Source organism: Solea senegalensis, linkage group LG21 (assembly GCF_019176455.1).
Source record: "Solea senegalensis isolate Sse05_10M linkage group LG21, IFAPA_SoseM_1, whole genome shotgun sequence".
Taxonomy (NCBI): Eukaryota; Metazoa; Chordata; class Actinopteri; order Pleuronectiformes; family Soleidae; genus Solea; species Solea senegalensis.
In genome coordinates, this window is record NC_058040.1 from 6,335,805 (window position 1) to 6,344,719 (window position 8,915).

An 8,915-nucleotide genomic window follows, 5' to 3' on the forward strand; every position below is an offset into this window, starting at 1 on the left:
CAATTCAAATCTTAGCCCAAAACCCAACCTGTTCCTCAGAAATTAGGTTCTGCCTCATTAGGACCTGGTTTTGGTCTTCATGACTGATGACAAGGTCATCGTTTATGCCAGGAAACCAGCAAACCCACATGCACACACAGACCTGACAAGAGGTAATCATCTCAAGCATGTCACCTGCTTACAAATGGAAACTAAAACTACATTATTGAAATACATATACAGTACGTCAGTATGTAGCTCGAGTCAGAAGAGTGAAATCCCACTCTCTGCCCTGTTAACTGGTCAACTTCCCATCACTCATATTGATGAGGTGTCGTCCTGAGGCATATAGCCTGAGGCTGAGCTAAAAGAAATCTGTAAATACACCCAGAAGCATGAGCTGGCAGTGCAGCACACACTCCCCTAAAGATTAAGTCTATATCCTGAAGACAGACTCTTCATCATGAATGCCAATAACTTTTAGGTGAAACTGATCAAATGTCAGTGTTTCGGGTTTTTTCTTTTTTCTTTTTAAAGGAAAAACTTGAGAATGCTAGAATGAATGTTGCAACAAACATCTATCAAAAGAGATACAGAAAAACACAGGTCAGTGCTTTCTTTTCCATGCACAGTTAAGTAGCACAGGTGTAGCTCAACCCACGCCAATTAATTGGACAACTGTCCTTGTCCAATTATACAAGCACTAGTGGGGAAACTATTTGCTGAATGAAGAGGCAATATGCCCGCATTCCACAGGTTATTAGACATTTTCCTGTTGACCTATTGTATCACAGTTGGTAGCATGTTGACCGCCATTTTGTGTCCTTCTACCATCCAAGTATAGTCTTCTCTTCGGTCTAAAAAATTTACTGCTCTGGATTTTTCCATGTTTAACTCAACGCTGTCGCTAAATTCAATTGAGAAACATTTTAGCAGGACCATGATGTTTACATGCAATTCAAAGGTCTGGCAAATTGACATTGTCTCTCAGAAACACAGAAGTCTGCAGAGAGGACAATGATGGTTGAGTGTGTATGTGCGTGCTCAAGTCTCAGATGTCTTTACTGTAGAAAAAAGGGAATACACATGCAAACTAAGTCTATCGCATGTTTCAATGTGCATATCTGCAGCGATACACTGAACAGATATACAAATGAATTATACCAAACACATACAGAATAATTGTCAGATAAATTGAATGTTTCCCATAAGTAGTGTGGCAGCCTGCCATATTCTGATATGTTCCACTACAGTGTCATAATTATCCTGAGGTTAGTGTCACGCACATGCTCATGCTGCCGTTCATGAAGTTTTTCCGTTCACACTCAGACTCATGACTGACTCACTCACTCAGATCTGCTGCAAACCAACTCAACACCACCAATGACTTATCAAGACCTTCAATGTTTCTTGAATGCATTTACACCAAGCACACGCCATCACCGACCAGCACTTCCAAAAAATTATTTCACACCAGCATCCACATTTCACACATAATGCATGCTTTTGTAACGACTCCTCTCCCTCAGACCAAGTACGAGTGCTTGGACATCAGTCGCTCTGAATTTCTACAAATGCATGAGCAACTAAAAAGTGGAGCCGTCGGACTCCCGACACTTGTTCAATCTCCTTGTTTAACAACTGTTTGTAGAGTAACCCCTGCTATCAGGTGCATCACATTAAGTGATTGTCTTGAGTTGATGGTCAAACATCCGCAGTTGTCAACTGAATGGCAGGTTAAAGCGTGCTATCGTGCCTATTTGCCCTAATGCCTCCACAATCTAATGTACATGCATTGTTCACCTTGTTGTTATTTCCTGCTGAAACCTTCGAGGTGACAGTTATGTTGACAAGTGTGTTTGAATAAGCATTCGGGGAGTGCTTACAGTGAGATGAGCCCACAGTTTGGCTGTCTTCCATTGCCTTTGCTTTGTTTCACACATTGTCCTTTACCAGCACACGCACATCTGAAGCATCAGGGCGCCACATTTCAAACATGTTGGCATATGTCAGCAAAACAGCGGCTGCTGTGCAGAATGTGACCCTCAAAATGCTTCTGCTTCGGGCCAAAGAAAGAAATCTTTGTCAGTTCTCTAAAGTTGTCTCAGGCTCAGTGTGGCAGAGCAAGTCGGGCTGATATCACAGCTCTGAATACCAGTTTTTACAACTTTCTACTATCGCTGCTGAAGACGTACAGCTGTACGGAGACATGAAGCTGTGTGAAAGCCTGAGGCTTGAAACTCTTGAGCACGAATTCTAAAACATTATTTGGTAGAAACATCTACAATGATTTTCATTGAATTCTTGGTGATATGCTTTTATAGTGTCTCAGTCAAAGTCCCCTGCATTTTTAAAGACTACTGTCACGGGAAGAGTTAACGTGCTGTGATGCTGCAAGAAGGATTTTCACTTGATGTTTAGGTAAATTCTGCAGAGCTTTTAGGGACATCGTGCTTTCAGGCAGAAAATTAAGTTTGTTTTGGAGGAGTGCTGTTCCGTTCTAATGTGTCTGAAATGTTAAGTAGAGCAGGCTTCTCAGACATAAATAGCTAAGCAGTTATGCAGACAATATCCCCATGTTAGAGATTGTTTTTGCATTTTAATACAATAGCTGAGTATATTCACCATATAGTGCTTTATTCGGTTGTAATTATCTCAGTAACTTCCACATTCGCTGTTACTTTGCAATGGCTGAAAACAGAATGCTGTTGAAGAAATGTGAATGTGCATTGGTGTGCTTTTTTTTTTTTTAAATGTCTTTGGCTTCAATAAATTCAAGTCAGGCACTGGAAACTTTTACTGAGATTTACAAACTTAGCCAAACTTGTAAAAATATGTATGTAGGGTTCATGCTTTTTTACATATTAGACTTATGGTGCTTTTTCCACTGCACAGTTCCAGCATGATTTGGCTCAGCACGTTTGGTTTTTTTTTTTGTTTTTCCATTAGCAATAGTACCTGGTGCCTTTTTAGTACCTGATTGGCCAGAGAGCGTCTGAGTCTAATGTCAATTCAGTTTACCCTGTAACATGCCAGTATGTATTCAAGGTAAAGAAGCACCAGCTGACCTTGGCCAGTGGTGAAAAAATACTGACATTACGTACATTAAACTATGGAAATGCATTTCAACCATTAGCCATAATACCCAATGTAACTGTGTTAAAAGTAAAGTGTCAAGTCGAGTCTTTCACCAACTTTAGTCAAGCAAGTCCTCAAATTTGTGACTTAAGCCAGACTCAGGTCAAGACACGTGACTCGAATCCCCCACCTCTGGTTAATAGTTAGAAAATGTATTGCTCTTGCTCTATTAAATAATTTATTTCTATCCATTCACTCATATTATATCTAAATAAATAAGCTGTTACAGTTTGTGTGACAAACAAACTGAAGGCATTTTTGATTTTTGAGCTTCTTATTTATACACCAATGTATATATGGACAAACTAATCTGCAGATTAGTTAAACTTAACATTACTTCATCGTCATACTTGTGACAAAAACCTTACATAAAAGGCTCAAACTAATATTTAATAAATCAGAAAAGGCCATCAAAACACCATGCATGTACTGCCTACATGTGTGAGGCACACAAAAAAGAACCTACTGTACTGTATACATCCTTACAGTTCATGAAGCGGCAGCAGCATCAAAACAAGTGCACATACTGTATATATTCTATCACAGACAACCAACAAATGTGTAAACAACAAATAAGTGCAACATGAAAACAGACAATTATTAGACCTCAGGCTCTGTCCCTACAGAGAGCGACACAGACTGCAGCAATAAAACAACATGTTCTCAGTCCAGAGTCAAAGCAGACCATATTATTATGATTGTCTTTATGCTCACATTTAAAAAGAGACGAGAAAAGATGAACTTGACTCACGTTAGTTGTAGAGGAAGTCCACTCTGCTTTGTTGAATGTGTCCCGTCATGTTGTTGATGTGATGGTCTGTTTGTTTACCTTCTCTCCCCTCAACGGCTGCTTCCCGTATACATAGTCTTACACAAACTTAGAAACATTGGTAACAGGAAAACAAGTGTAACGCTAAACTTTTCTTTCTTAAGTTCAATAGTGTCACAGGTTCCTGTTTATGTGCAGTTTGTCCTGCGTCTGCGACCCCGACGGTGTTTTTCAATCAAAGTAAGGCAGTAGCACCTGGCGCGGCCTCCACAGACACACCTGCTTTAGCTTTCACACTGCAGTACCGCCTTTGACCACACAGCCTGGTGACATTAACAACCATTACAACCCAGGGAGGCGCTGTGGCACTCATTTATAAAAACTCAAACAGAGCCACTGAATAAGAAACAACCACAGAATATAAAAGGTGTCAACGGTGATTAAAAGATTTAAAGGGAAAACGGTTTTCTAAAAAAAATATGATTGAAAACTGAAATGAAAGAGAAGACATTGGCAGCTGTATTGATTGTGATAAAAAACAGTTTTGATTATGTTCTATTAATTACCACATTAAATCAAAAAGCAAGTTGCATTCCTGTCAAAATATTTATTCAAACATTAATAAATATTTTAATTCATGTTTGTTATTGCATGCGCAGGTTCATGCTAAATAATATTAATTTCTTCACTTACGATCTGTCTACTTTTATTATTTAGTGCTGGGCTGATTAAACTTAGGCTACAATACCAATGTTATAAATAGCAGAGAAAGCAGACATATTTCACACTTTATACTTTATTCTTATTATATAAGCACTGTTGGACCTTTGCATATTTATGACGTGCTGGGTCCTGAATATACAGTATATGTAAATGAATGTTAACATACAGTAGATACAAAAGTATGATGTTGTGTGAAGTAAGTAGGTAAATCTTACAAATTTCATTGGTAAAAAATATCAGTGTGCAGAAAGTTGTGTATGCATAATTTTGTATATTTATCCCTGCTACGCCTGGTGAATTTTTGGCAATGATATGCCAAAACAACAGGTGACACAGGTGCAGAAGGCATTTCAGACTTTTATTCATATGCAGAAACTTTGGGACACGGGGGACCTGAACATCATTCCTTGGAGGCTTTGTCTAAAAACAAATTTGGGCATAAAGTTGCTGTCACAATGGAAGACTGAAAGAAAACATGCAGATTATTCTGTCCTTTGTATATATAAAAAAAATCAGCTTGAATACATGGGAGCAGATGAACAGGATTTTTGGATTACTCTGACAGTTATTCCTTTCAAACAGCTGGAGGTAATTCAAAAACTGATTTCAGCCTGTCCAACACCTGAGATCTGAGAGAGACACACACCACTCAGCAATATGGAGGTCAGGAGAATTTTGGGCAAGAAAGAGTTTATTAAAAAAGAGAAATTAGGCACAAAAATAATACTTGGCAACTGAGTGACACAAGGGAAGGAAGCCGAGTTCACAACAAAAGGAGCACTGACATTTAAGAGATGCACATCTCTGCAGAGTAAACATCGTCTCCAGCAGTGACACACTGTACTTGTAGTTTGAGTCACCTGAAAACTGGGAGTTGTGCTTAGAAGAGTCAGTGGAGCAGCAGTTTCTGACACAAAAACTGACTAAAGTGACTGAGAACTAAAAAAAACAGCTTTCTTTTGTGGAGAAAAGAGAAACAACATTCACAGTCACTGTAAATACAGTTTTATTTATATAGTGCACTGTTTATACAGTGCTGAGTGGTCACAACTTATAGTTATATCGTGATTTTTGCTGAATTGATGCTCTAACTTTTCCTAGGAATATTTACTTATATGAATTACAAAACTTAGCAGCCCCACATTAGAGTCACAGAAAATATTAGATTTCCTCCTCATCTATAATATCATGAACTTCTGTGGATTTTTATTCTTTTTTTTCAGATTTCAAAACGCCTCTCCCGGTTGCTCTGTTTTTGTACTCTCTAAGTAGTATATTTCCACCTCTTCTGAGGTCTCTGCTCTTGTCTCTCTCAAACACTTGTCTCGCACTTATCCCATTCCAGCACTTTCTTCATGGATGGCGGAGCACTGTGGCAGCTACTGTCACATGTCTGAACATCCAAGTGAAGGCTTCAGTTACATATTTACTGTATACTGGCGGGGGAGGAAAAAAAACAACTGATTTTTGCCTGAAATGGGGAAATACTTTTTGTGAACTTTTCTCCAAAAGGTATATGTTTTCAAAAACCTTTATGCCTGAGTCGAGTGTGAGCCATTTAAATTTGAAATTCTGGGTCCCACTATGAAGCAGAGCTTCACAGGAATATACTGTATGAATAATGGGGGTAAAATGAGTGGTTCTCGATCCACAACAGCTGGTTGTACATCCTGTAATTACACATATGGAATGTACGGAGCCCCAGATGTGAAATGGGGAAAAAAATACTAATTTGTTCCCAATTTGTCGCTGTCATGTGTGGCCTGTGAGAACCTGTTGTTGCAGCCATTAATGCGTATCCCATAGGGCTTGAGTTTGTCGAGTCTACGTGCCACACGAAGTTTGGTCCCTGAGGAAAATATCACCTCCTTCTGAGACGTCCGGTCTCTTTTTGTTTGCACTTTGTAGACATCCACCGGTGACGGCGATCATTTCCAGATCCTCGCAGTTGGTAAACAACAAAATCTAAACCGGCATCCAAGTCGTACCTCTGCTGGTAATTTAACCTGGCTCTTCATATTCTATTTAAATGCCTCTTGCTAATAATGATTCCTTGCAATGCCATGCTTTTGAGAATCTCTTTGTGACTCATCCCAACTAAAATCTCAATCACACTATCTCCGTCCATCCCGAAGCTTCAGCCCTCTTCGCTCGCTTTTGTGCTTGTGCAGCTCTCAAGGTAATTCATGTTAATATACTGTTTTTTCCCCCATGTCATGTCTGGGGCTTTGTACCGTAGGATTTTTTTATTTATTTTTTAGATACTTTATTAATCCCCTTGGGGTAATTGTTCTCTGCATTTTGACCCATCCTAGAATTAGGAGAAGTGGGCTGCCACACAGAGTAGCGCCCGGGGGGTTGGGTACCTTGCTCAGGGGTACCCCAGCCCTTTCGACCTGGTGGGGACTTGAACCGGCGACCTTCCGTTTACAAGCCAAGTTCCCTTTCCACTTGGCCATAGTCTGCCCTATGGTCATGATACATTACTGTATATGATAGGACACTATATGATAACCCTGCCTTTCGCCCTATGACATGAACCTCATGGGGAGGATAAAACGGTAGAAGATGGATGGACACCATGTCATATATGACATCATATGATACAGGACCTGAAAAGACAAGATCATATTTATTTTTGGTTTGTTTTTAATACTCAAAATATGTTTAAAAAAAAAACTCCCTCTGAATTTTAAGCAGTAAACTGAGGGCATATAAACTGAAGCTAAAGCTTATTTACACCTTACTTAAATCATATTTTTTTCCAAAAACATTGTTATGGCAACAACGAATGAATTGATGTGCAAGCTTGTGCGAGTACTAGTTTTTCAAATTCCATTTACATTTAATTTGTGGCCCTGGTCTTGTAGCCACAGCCAAAACTATAATTCATTTTAATTATGTTTCATTTATGTTGTGCTCAAGCAGTGACACAGAAAAGCATTATCGGTTCGGTTTATGGGTGTTTGAGAATTAAGCTGTCAAATATGTATGTGGGGGTGCATCGGGGTCTTTTTTCTGGGGACCCCACATCAATATGTCATGAGTCAATCTCCAATTTTATTTACACTTACAGCCATATATTTGGTGTCCAAGTGCTCACATATTTATACATATATTATTATTATACTCTTCAACTGGCAGGACTTAAGACGTCAAAACAGAGTCAGTGAGGCTTTTCAAATTTCTGATTGATTTAAGAATTTTTCCATGTAGCTAACGAGTTTGCGAAAGCCTTAGGGAGATCTGCGATAAACCTCTTTAGACGCAACGTCTGGTTATAATGAGATCTGCCAAAAGCACTTTATCATAAGAGGGAGATAGAGATGGAGTCAATAAGGTCACTTTAAAAAGAGCAAGAAAGTGAGCCTGTTCAGTGTCTCCCTGCAGACGTGGGAACAGAATCTCCGCCGCAGAGTGCAATTATCCGTCACACAAAAGGTCACAGGTATCCTTCCATTTCTCACAAATCTGGTTACGACTCAGACAATAGGCAAATCTCAGTGATCACACTGTGTGTTTGACACTATTTTTAGGTACATGGAGAATTTTGCCAGATCCCCAAAGAGTACGTCAGTGATAATTGTACAGAGCAGGAACCGACGGTGATGTGTGGTCAGCATTTCTGAAGCGGAAGCAGAGGGAGAAAAAAAAACATTGTTTCTCGTGTAACACGTGTGACCTGCCAGCAGGCAGCCTATGGGGCGTCTAAATGTGCCATCTGTGACCAGGGTCTGCCATCATAACCCTGAACCTCTGCCACGGATGACTGATACATGACTCCTGCGTTCACTGCCAGATCTGGAGCCAAAAAGGAAACAGCATCATTTGTTGTTTTTTTTGTTTCTTCTTAACTTGGTTTTGTTTAAAACCAACAAAATAACAAGGAATCAGACAGAGCCACTCTAAAGAGGTCTCGTCTCTGCCCCTCTGACCACACTTTGTACAGAGCCAGACAAAACACATCTCTGGTCTGGATATGCAAAAATCAGATTGTTATTGATCCCCTCGTGTATCCCCGTTTAAGGCAGCAGACAAGTGTATTTCCACACACATAGAAGGAGTAAAACTGTCTTGTGTGATTCACCATTACCTTTTTATGGCGCGGCATGATACTAAATACTTTTTTTCCATGTCACATATAATAGTTGTATTCATTTCTTGTGACAGAATGGAAATTACTCTCCCAACTCAATGTCTCCCAAGTTCTTGATGCCTCACTGTGACCAATGTGTCACAACGCACACAGCAATATACAGCTGAACGCATCTATATTATTGAAGCTGTGAACCAAAGAAAAATCAAC